This window comes from Patella vulgata, chromosome 3 (genome assembly GCF_932274485.2).
Source record: "Patella vulgata chromosome 3, xgPatVulg1.2, whole genome shotgun sequence".
NCBI lineage: Eukaryota > Metazoa > Mollusca > Gastropoda > Patellidae > Patella > Patella vulgata.
The window spans coordinates 57,464,979-57,476,998 of NC_065881.2; positions in this window are offsets into that span (position 1 = coordinate 57,464,979).

A 12,020-nucleotide genomic window follows, 5' to 3' on the forward strand; every position below is an offset into this window, starting at 1 on the left:
TAACATTTAAATGACAGCTTTTTTACCTGAACGAAGTCTTGTTTTTATAATTTAACCAGGGTAAGCCTAAATGAAACGTTGATTATTAATTTAAGAATGGGATAGATTATTTCCGGGTAGTTTAATATTAAAGATTTCTAGTGTTCTAATTCCACTGGCTTCTGACTGAAGTTTAGGTTGAAAATAATAGTGTATTCCAACATCGGGTTCAAATTGTAAAAATCATCGAAGCAATATATGGACCTACATGCTTTAAGACTAACAGATGTTATAGAGGTGTTTTATCTATATCAGATAGCTATGTAACAAGTAGAATTAATGTTGCATCAACCCGTTTCATTAATCGTTATACATAAGCTTATGCGGATTTAAATTTTAAACTCGTTTAAAAAATATATTTTAAGTTGACAACATATATTTACTGTTCACAGTATTCCAAAACATATCGATAGTTCAAGCATATTTACATACCAAAAAAGACATACCCTTTTTTTCACTTTTTAGAATGTTAGTACGTTGTTGATTTCTATCTCAGAAAGATGAAGAATGGATAATGGTTTAGTTAATGAAAGTGTTTAATTATCATTCTTAAAATCTGTATTTTTCATTGATTTCCTTCAAACCGGCATTGTAATTGGCCATTATGTTATTGAATATTTTCATTAACAGAGTGTTATTGATTTCCATCATAGTAAGATCATTAATAAGACATTAATTATTATGTTACGTCAGTGATTAAGCTTTGTGAATTCTCATATATCTCTACAACAGATGTTATTATTATTATCTATGTTTTATAAGCTTATATGATGACCTCTATCTATACACCATGCATTATATTGATTTTTTCCATATAAGTACATGTATATTTGATAGGCGATCCCACTCATCATTCGTTGATGACGTTCCACTAGTACCGTTCATAGGTTAACTCTCTTGTTGATTTTGCCGGTTTGAAATGATGAAATGATATACCGTTTACCATTGTAATAGACTATATTATAGTATTTTATGTGGGTAATTTACAGTTATTGGAAACATTTATTTTTCTCTCAGAAATCGAGATTTTTCGTTTGTGAAATGAAATTGGAATTAAATTTAGAGCCAGCCCGAGCACTGCTGGTGGGCGTATCTGAGTGTCTGACAAGTTAGTTCCTGTCTTTGTTTAGTTAAGAGAACGCGTCAAATTTAGATTTGTTGTTGTCTTAGATTAGTAATATTATCTCTCTCTCTTTTATTTTCATTTATATCGATTCTGTATATCTTAAAGTGAGAAAACGACGCCCATGCTATTAAATAATAATTAACTAAGGTAGTTTTTGGGGAAATTGTAGGTTTAAATAATTGACACAGATTGAGAAATATTGTCAATATTAATATTAGACTATTCAGTTAGTCAATGTCTTGCAGTTGCGCTGATGTACTGGCGGTTCGATTCGGAAAGTGTACAGTGTATTGTACCATTAAAAGCTGACCAGAAAATGTTCATTTGTCTATCTCGTTCTTAAATATTTAGCACATGTTTCACCATTTTTCTGTTCAGCTACATATTGTACGGAGGGAACCGAGCCAACGTCAAACCGCGACACACACCTATTCGTCTACATACATTTAATAACTTAAGTTTATTTTATTTTTTTTTCAGAATTGATTGACAGGTCTGGTCGTACATGTAATATACAGGCAGAATGAAGATTTTTGGTTTTGAACGAGATAACCAAACTCTCTCGTGTGCGGCTGAGGATTATGAAAACGCCTACACTGCTAGCTTTGAGCTTTACCCTTTTCACGAGGGTAAGGAATACGCCGTGTATCAAGGATTATATAATGGAATCGGACCAAAGAGAGGTGAATTTTGTGTTGTAAAAAGTAAACTTAACAAAAAACAGAAACTGAATGCCTGGCATCAAATATCCGCCATAAGTAACAAGGCTCAGCAACTGTCTTATCTATTTAATTCTTGTGTAAAATGTCGCGCTGTTCAATTCACCTCCCCACGACACGCTATATTAGAAACTGTTTCAGATTTTCAATCCATCCTTCGCCTTTTCAAACCACACGAGAACAAATTGAAAAACAAGGAAGTGGTTTTGATGGAAGATTTTATCGAAGGAAAGTTTCAACGGTACAGTACACCGTCCGGATTAGTGAACAGTGCCATCTGTGACGGTATTCTAGAAGCTTTTTCACATTTCACATGGAACTCCACTCGTGAAATCGTCATATCCGGTTTACAAGGAGTGTGTCGTGGCGCCACCTATCATCTTACGACACCCACTATCCATTCAGTGACTGGTTCATTTGGTGAATGTGATAGACAGTGGCCTGGTATCATGGAATTCTTCACCTCACATCGATGTAATAATATTTGTGGTGGATGGGTTCGACCAGATATTCCTCATCACTTAAAATACTCATATGTACCCTACTACAGCCCACCGTCAGCACCGATATACCAAGAGACCACCAGTCGATTCTAATACCACATTTTGAAGACCGGGATTAAAAACAAGTCAGTTTCATGTTCAATTCAAGAAAATAATATTTGATCATATTGAAATTAAACTTTTTTTTTTTTTTTTTGTGAATCAGAGACACGCAGAAAACAAATTCTAATGAAAGGATAATATTTTAAATCGAAAATGAGACAAGTAGAGGCTTTAGACATATTAATCTCGAATTTTTGCGCGTTTGTTGTTTAAATTTTAAATGAACATTAAAATTTGGTATTGAACTATATTATTAATAAAAATTTCACAGATATTTTACCTTCGATTTAATGTGAGAATATATTAGCCACATTGTTCACATCATATTTTAAATGTGAAAATATGTAATGTTAAAATATAAAGAAAACTTAATGAAGAATGAGGCACGTACAGAATGATGACCGCGTTAAATCAATAGAGACACTGACCATAGATTAAGATTGAATGGGTTTATATGGATAATTTGAAACCAGTATGTTTCTTTGTACCAAAACGTTTGATTTTACTTGGTTGTAAACTCTATTCAGCCGTTATTGTGGTATTTTGATTGTTAATACAATAGGATTTGTAAATGATAATCTGGTTTTTGATTCCTATAGAAGATGGTCAATGTATATAGGTCGTACAGCTAAGTCTGCTTGTATTTAAAGTAGAGTTGGTTTTTATTCAACCAACAGTGCAGCAAAAATCACCCAAAGACACAGTTAATAACTACCTCTTTTTCTCAAAGAGTATATTTTATTTTTATAGATCAGAACAAACTTTGAAAATTTTTAAAGACAGTCACTGATTTTTTTGAAAGATTGTAATGACACATGTGGGCTAGTATAAAATATATATTTGTGAAATGATATCAACAGTGTTATATTTATGATAATTATGTCCAATATTGTTGTTGTTATGTACTCATTGTGTGAAGTTCCGCTCAATAGAACTGTATTTTGATATGATCATATGTTGTCATTTTAGCAAACGAGAATGTTAAAACTTGGGGAAAATCATAAGAAATGCCACAATCTGTAAAAGAAAAGAAAATGACAGTATTTTGGTATTTTAATAGAGAAAAGAGTGTTTATTTTGTAAAAGTAGCTTTATATATAATATAAATAGAGCTATAGATTTATGTGCAATAGTGTGCAATACAAAATTTATATAGGAAGTATTGTGTGAGACAGATTTGTTTTTTTAAATGTTATACAATTAATAGTTCATATATTTAATTCAAGCATCATAATAGAAATATTTCAATTTATATTTTTAACAGTATTTATTAGAGCTTCATTTATCACCTTCTCGGAACCAATCGTTTCTGCTATCACGCATATGCACTGGGTTGTTCGTCGGAGAGTATTACTTATACTAACCCTGCCACATACAATGGGGAAGAGGCCAAGGATTTGTCGAGTTCTACATTATTAGTAAAATTCCAAATAAGGTAATCGCGGGGTAGATGTGGTAGCAAGATACGATATGATTTTAAAGATTGTATTTATTATAAACAGTGTATTGTGTGTACTAATTCTGTGATATAACCATACATAGTTATTTAATAAATGATATTTTTTCAAACTTGTGTGTTAAAATTATTGATTTAAAAGATTTATGTATTTAATGGTTAAAGAGTTGATAAGCCAATCCATATTTATTCATATTTTGTGTAATCCACTTACACGAGGTCATAATGTATGGTAAAGTTGTGCGTATATGAGGTTAGGCAGGCAATACAATCATTGCCACGTACAATCCCAGATCAAAACCACAGCACTTGCCTAGATGGACCTGGTCTCTCGGGGATAAGGTCGCTATTTATATTTCTGGAATAAAATTGAGTTTAAGCCCTACTCTTCTGCACCAACCGGGGTTAATGAAGAGGGACATACGTTATGAAATTTGCTATGAGGGAAGTGTTACGTGCACACCAACGTGTACACGAGTCCTTAGTTGATCAACCCATCCGAACGACTAGAAGCTGACGAGGAGAAACGACGCCAAAATACTTCCGATGAGTTTTCTCAGACCACACCACCCCACCCCCTGTTAACCACCCTGTCGTGACAATCTTTAGGGACGGTAAAAAGGAAAGTGCGCTGAAACCCCTGAAATATACACAGGTTATAAACTGTTCAAAAACTGAATATATACTATTCAAAAAAAGTAGGGGATATTTGATTTTGGGGGCATAATACTAAAATATGCAAATGACTACGAAAAAAGTCACTATAGAACCTAACAGAAGAAACATTTCCAGTTACATGTGACGCCCAAACGCACCAATAGCTACCGCATGGAATGCAGGTGATGCTTGGGATCATCATGGGGGTCCAACCCAAGATTTGCACGACTCTGACTTTGAATGTTACAGTCATTGTGGCATTGAATTCCAGGGTGGAAACATCAGTTTAATTGTTTTAGTGACCAGAAAACAAATTTTGATATGCGTCGGCTTACCCAAAATGAAAGGTTACGTGCCCTTGGCATGCTACAGATCGGCACAACACAGGCGGTTGTGGCGCGGACGATGAATGTTTCTCAGTCTGTCATAAGCAGGCTATGGTCCAGATACCGTGATACACAATCTATACAGGACAGACCACGCTCAGGTCGACCAAGGGCGACAACTCAAGCCCAGGATCGATTTATCCGTACCTTGGCCTTGAGAAATCGTGCCATCACAGCAAATCAGATCAGCGCTCGTCTTCAAACAGACACTATATAATGACAAGTGAAACTAGGTGTTCTTAAATAGGACAAAAAATGGGAAAAAATTTTTTGTCCAATTCGTCTAAAAAACCTTTTTCTGCTGAACATTATATGGGGAGGGGGGGGTATTGGACCGGCCATGGAGCGATGATCATGTTGTATGTGGCCGGTGGATTTAACGGGCCGCCACACCATCACTGGAGTCTGGAATGGGCTGGTATCATAGACTTTCTGGGCCGGGTGCCGGGTGTGCCGGGTCTGGGCCGGAATTCGGAATCCTGCAATGGGAATTCCGAATTTCATCCGAAAATTTCATCGGATTCACCCGACACTGTCGCAAGAAAATTTTAGACTACTTAAGTCACCTGCGCCCTGTTTGTGGGGATACGCCAGAAACGTCTGCCGATGGTTTGTAACTCAAAAAAAAATTCAATTCTAAGGGCTCAGCAAAATTTGATGATAGCTGGTCTGCTGGCTGAATATGAAAGCGAGACGATTTCCTGTGGTTGGTGTTAAACATTCCTTGACATTTTTATTAACTCGTTATTTTCAGAGATGCCACCAAATCGCATATTTGGGGTTCATTTTTCAAAATTGTCCAGGGGGGGGGGGGAGCCCCCGGACCCCCCGTCCGGGCTCCGCGGTCAGTAAAAGGGGCCGCTCCGACACGGGAGCCGGGTCGGTTCACGGCCCAAATCCGCCCCTGCTCGTCCACCCACTGCCATTTGTTAATCCTGTCGACGTGCTACGTATATATAAAGGAGTGGAAGGATGATCTATGATACTTTATCTGAACTTTGAGGATTGTCGGGGAAGGGGGTGGGAGAGGACGAAAAAGGTTGTATAAACCAGCACTGATAATTTATTATTACCCTAATTCTGTATTTTGTTTATCTCTATACTTTTATGAACATGTCACGCCCTATACCCTTAATCTATGTTAAATATATATTTATTGTATGTGTATAAATGTATGGGTGACAATTTTTTATCAGTTTGACAAAGTATGGGTTCAGGGCGGAGGATAATTAATAAAATAACTGATTTATATACAAGGATATATAGGTATATATCATAGCAAATAAGTATTTTCGATATAGAATAAATCTGATGGTTATCTCATATATTTGTTTGAGCACAACCTCGTGTCCTTGCCCACCCACTCTCCTAACCCAGTCTAAATGGCTATATTAATAAAATGTAATAGGCTTATCATACAGTAGTGCTGTTATCCCTTGATCTGGTAAGTTCATTTCTAGTTGTTTGATTTTTAAATCGTCCAAGTCGCAATTCAAGATTATGTATGTGGTACGTTTGGATTTTATTATCAGCGGTTTAACATAAGGTCAGTAATGTACGCTGGTTTGTTTTCACCTGACAATCTCCTGGGTGATACTTTTAAGTTGCAATTTAGTAATTGATAGTTAATAACGGTTTCCTGTAATAACACAACACATTTTTCAGTTATATGGATAACAATTACTTGTATATTATATACTAGCGACGTTTCGACGATGGCCTTTAACAAGCAAGTATAATAAAACAGTAATTGTTATCCAATTCTGTTGTGTTAGTACCTGGGTGATAATTGAATATTTTAATTGAATACTTTTCAGTCAGGTGGAAACATTATCAACTGGGAGAAAATATCATTACTCATTTGGAAATTCGGAAATAATTATTTCAGTCACGTATAAATGCACATTTACCATTATATTTCAATTCGTGCAATATTTTAAAGTTGTTTTTATGCACCAAAATGGTGTTCATGAAATAAATAAAATTTTAGTCTATAACAAAAATTTACTGCTGTACTTCTTTAGCGATTTTGAAACTTTTAAAAACATTTGGACAATATTTACAAATTGTAAATTTTGATTGTCATTTTTTTATATATATATATAATTAGCACGGGATTGCGACCAAAATATTTTCTAATATACCCGGAGGAAACAAACTTAAAATTGTAGGTAATCAATACGTTGAATGTCAGTTTATTCGGTCATACTCAGAAGCGTATTTTATAATTGTATTGTATTTCAAATTTATTATGGTTGCAGAAAGGATTATTCTATCTCATCTGTAGCACTGAGTACAATACACAAAATATGAAATTTCACATTGATGTTAATATTTTTATTGTTTTTCTGTAAATGTTTTGGTATATGATATTATGTAAAACTTGTATTAGGATATATTTAAGACTGGTTATAATTTTCTCTTTTTCTCATTTGAAGACCATGCATTTTGCTGTTCTGCTGTTGTTTCTTCTTGGGACAGTGGTAAGCGTTAATGGTGCTGAGAACACACAAGGTAAAATTCAGTATGTTTTGAAACTGGAATTGAAGATAATGTTTTTTGTTTTAAAATACACTGATACAGACCGCCAAAGATTGCATATATCAATGTGGAAACTGGTTTGGCCTATTCAGTCTCAGAAATTCCATTACCCTGTCGTTTAATTATGTTTTCCCTTTTTGACAGAGAAAGTTCATCCAGATTTTCCGGCGTGGTGTAGTATTATCGGACTTCAATGGTTTTACAACTTTATCGCTAAGCTGTAATGGCTTTGAAGTTCTTCGTTCTCAATAATCATGGCTGCTAGGAATTTCTGAATGAGCTCTGATCCAACTCGCTCTACACCCTAATTTATACCCCCTAATTTCTGCAGGTCGGACAGTTGTCTAGTCGTTCGGATGGGACAAAAAACCGAGGTCTCGTGTACACATTGGCGTGCACGTAAAAGATCCCTTGACAGTTGGAATTCGATCTAAGATTGGATCGTAGTGTCGCTGTTCGGGCAAAATTTCCCTCATAGCACATTGTATGGCGTATGCCCGTCTTCATTAGCCCAATTCCGAGCAGAACAGTAAGACGTTAAACCCCATTTTATTTCATTTCATTTCATTTCCCTTTTGAGGATAAAGGCTGAATGTTTGACAGTTAACGTGAGCTATATTATGAAATGTGTCTTATTGTGGTTTATAAAAGCTTTAAATCTGCCTCTGATAGCTATGCCGACGTTGCATTCAAACAAGTAAGCATAACGGTCATGTTAGTCGCGAAAAGTAAAATATCTTTGAAATGACAGCAATTCCATAATCCTCATTTTAAAAAGGGCTAATCTTTATTAGCAATCAGTTCAATCGAGTTTGAATATACATGTAGCTGCATGGAAATGTTTAATCAGTGACTGAATATATAACTGAAAGAATTACCAGCGATACAATGGGGTGTATTTTGTCATCAAGGCATCATTATTCCGATGTTCATAGTGCTTTAAAACATTCTTTTCAGAATCAAGACTCAAAATATTCCATAAAATGAAGCATTTATTATTGTATTTTATAATATCCCAAATTATTGAAATTGATCTGTGATTAGTCGAGACGGTCTTGTTTTCTTTTTACATCGAATAAATTGTTGAGAAAATCAATGTCATCGCCTTGATTTAGGTTTTATAACGAATGTCAAGTCTTGTTAAACATGAAGGTAGCTTGAGCAATAATAATAGTTTGGGGTAGTCCTCCTCCTGCATTCTTGATAGAAGAAAATATGTCATAAATAATTCACTTTCTGTGATTTTGATATTTGGGGTACCACTGGGTTTAGTACTTGGGACTATACATTTCTGATTAAATACAATAATATCTTGGTAGACTTATAGATCAAAATATCGCCGATTTATATTCTCTATAAAACCCAACTGTGATAGCAATTCACCTGATGTAGGAATATTAAATTGTGTTTTGACGAGATATAATCAGGAATATCAATGAATTTGTTGAATCTAAATTCTGATAAATACTGAGATGATTCAAAAGTGCGAAATGTCAAATCTATACATATAAAGTTATTAACTAGCTTTTACCCAGTAGTAAATAATCCCGCTTTTTATTTAGATTTAAATCTTTGCATTTAAACCCATATGTGGGTTAAGTTATTTTCGCAAGATTGCCATTTCTATATATAGAAGCATTATATTTGTCATCTTATTATTATATCTTTTAAATCCTATATACCGTTACCATGTCCCTTGTTGATGTGGTGAGTCGTGGTGGCTCAGTGAATTATAGCGCTTACTCACTTTCGATTCCGGGATTTTCCAGCCAGTGCGGTGTCCCCCTTGTCAGTGGTACAGGACGGAGGGCCAGACAGAGGACAGTGTCTAGTCGTTCGGATTTGACGAACAAACGAGATCCAGTGTATACTAGAATTGGATATAATAACAGGTCGTAGCATAGATGTCGGGGCAAAATTTCCTATATATAGGACACTGTATGGCGTACGTACGTCTTAATTGGCATAGGACGTTAGTTAAACCCCATTTCATTTCATTTATTTCTTATTGATGTGAAGTTTATTGCTTTATAAATCTAATTGACTATATATGACCTCTCCACTTTTGATTCGCCACTGACGCCATATTAATCTCTAATAGTATGAAAACATGAAAGTTAATCGTCAACCTGTGATCACGTCATATTGACGATGTTGTTCAGACATTGCTATGTAGATAACAATGCAGACAAAGAAAAATAAACAGGGGTGACCTACGCCTTCTTTCAATCAATATATTAAGTTAAGTCAATATTCCCCTCCCGATTACAAAGGAATGTTTTATCTTATGTTGAATAATTCATAAAGTACAGCAGGCACACCACCGTATATACTTAAATATATTGTCACACATACTACAAGGACATTAACTTAAAAATACAAAAATGTTAAATTTAAGCAGCGTGATTTTCCAACGTGGTTTCCCCTTATCAGTGGTGCAGGATAGAGGGCCTGGCAAGGACAGCTGTCTAGTCGTTCGGATGGGATGGAAAACCCGAGGTCCCGTGAACACATTTGCGCGCAGATAAAAGATCTGATGGAATTCGATACTGTATGGGGTACGTCCGTCTTCATTAGCACAGTCGGAGCAGAACAGTAGGGCGTTAAACTTCATTTCATTTCATTTCGCTATGCTTTCTGTTACATTCGGCTGATATTCACATCTAATAAACCATAGGACACTCCCTTCTCTATTCCACTTACATAAGGGGATGTTCAATGAAATAACCAGGGTAGTTTTAGGGTTGTAACTTCCGACAGTTACTCGGATTGGTTCATGTAGGGTAAAATATGGCAGCTCCAGAAAACATTATTGATGTTTCTTAATGCTAGGTTCCCACTATCTCGATTCCTGCTGCGATTGAAATCGTGGTTTTAATCGTGGAGTTATCGTGATGATCCTGAAGGTCTTATTATATATTGAGGTCACTCGTAGCAATCGTGTTGATCGTATCCGAACGTATCTGCACGTACCAGATCGTGTACTCAATAGGGACAATCCTATCGCAACGCATCGCACGATAGTGGGAACCTAGCATAACACTGAATGCAAACATCTGGGCTTCGTGATTTTGTAGGAATATAACTGTTAGTATGATTATTATGTTCTCAGGATGCTTCTCGCTTAGACATTATATTCTTTTTGTCCACACAAACATCTTGAATATAAAAATATCTGTTAGCTATCTAAGTGAGAAGGGGTAAGCATACCCTGCACTACCCCCATCACTACTTAATTGTATAAAAGTATCGTATCTTTATTTGCAGCTTGTGGTGCTCGGCAGGGTATTGAAGATGGCCGGATAAAAGATTCCATGATCAAAGTTTCATCCTCTGCTTCTGACAAAACAAAAGATAAAGTCCGATTCAACTGCTGCAATAGTAAGTAATATCAAAATAATTCTTTAACTTCCATTGGGCATCAGTTTACAAACAAAAAAATATCTTTAACACCCATTGGGCATGTATTTACAAAAAAATATAAAGTTGGTGCAATTAGAGAAGCATTTCACGTCTTCAATAGCCTAGTCGCATTACTGACTGGAAGATCTTGGTCTGCCAATATATGTCTGCCAATATTTTTTTTTTTTTTTTAATTTACCTGGATTTGACTGTATGCAAACTTTCAAATAGATCTTCCTAAGAATTACTAAGGCTTCTATATTTCTTTTGAACTGACAGCGAGTAACGACAAATATAATATAAAAATGGACTTTTCCCCCAATCAAGTCATGTGACAAACATAGGCTGCTTAAAAAATAAGGTGTACGGCTTGGTATAGTTCATTGCGATTAAAATCTTTTGAGAGGAATTTAAAGCAAATTTTTGATAGATAAATTAGTTTGAATGTTTTTCCAAATGTATCCCCAAATCACACAGTTTGTACGTGAAGATAAGTACTTTTGATAGATAAATTAGTTTGAATGTTTTTCCAAATGTATCCCCAAATCACACAGTTTGTACGGGGGAAAAAAGTACTATATTAGTTAAAATACTTGTGATTGAGTATTATCTTGTTCTCCAATGTCCTTTATTAACATTCTTGCATTGTGTCGTATTGGTATGTAGTTTGGAATTTATTACGAAATATGAATTTAAGCTTTTATCAACATTTTAATCGCGAAATCCTTGTCGCCTCTTCACGACGTTATAACATAATTGTATATTTACCTGTCTCAATATGATTTTATTTCTCTTATAGATGATATTGGAGCATCATGGTGCCCAGACCCTGAAGACAAAGCCCCTTATTTGGAAATTAATCTGAGTGAACCAAAGGCTATATCAGGCATCCGATTCCAACACCCCGTAAACCCACTGACAAATTATGGCAAAACATTCATGAAATCATTTGATCTCCAATTTAAACCAGCTTTATCATTAAATAATGATTTGATAGAATTCAACCAGGTCAGAGAAGTTGTGTTTTTTTTTTCTTTACTTCTCCAAATGAGTCTTATTAAAAAAATATAGAACCTGGATCACGGTGTT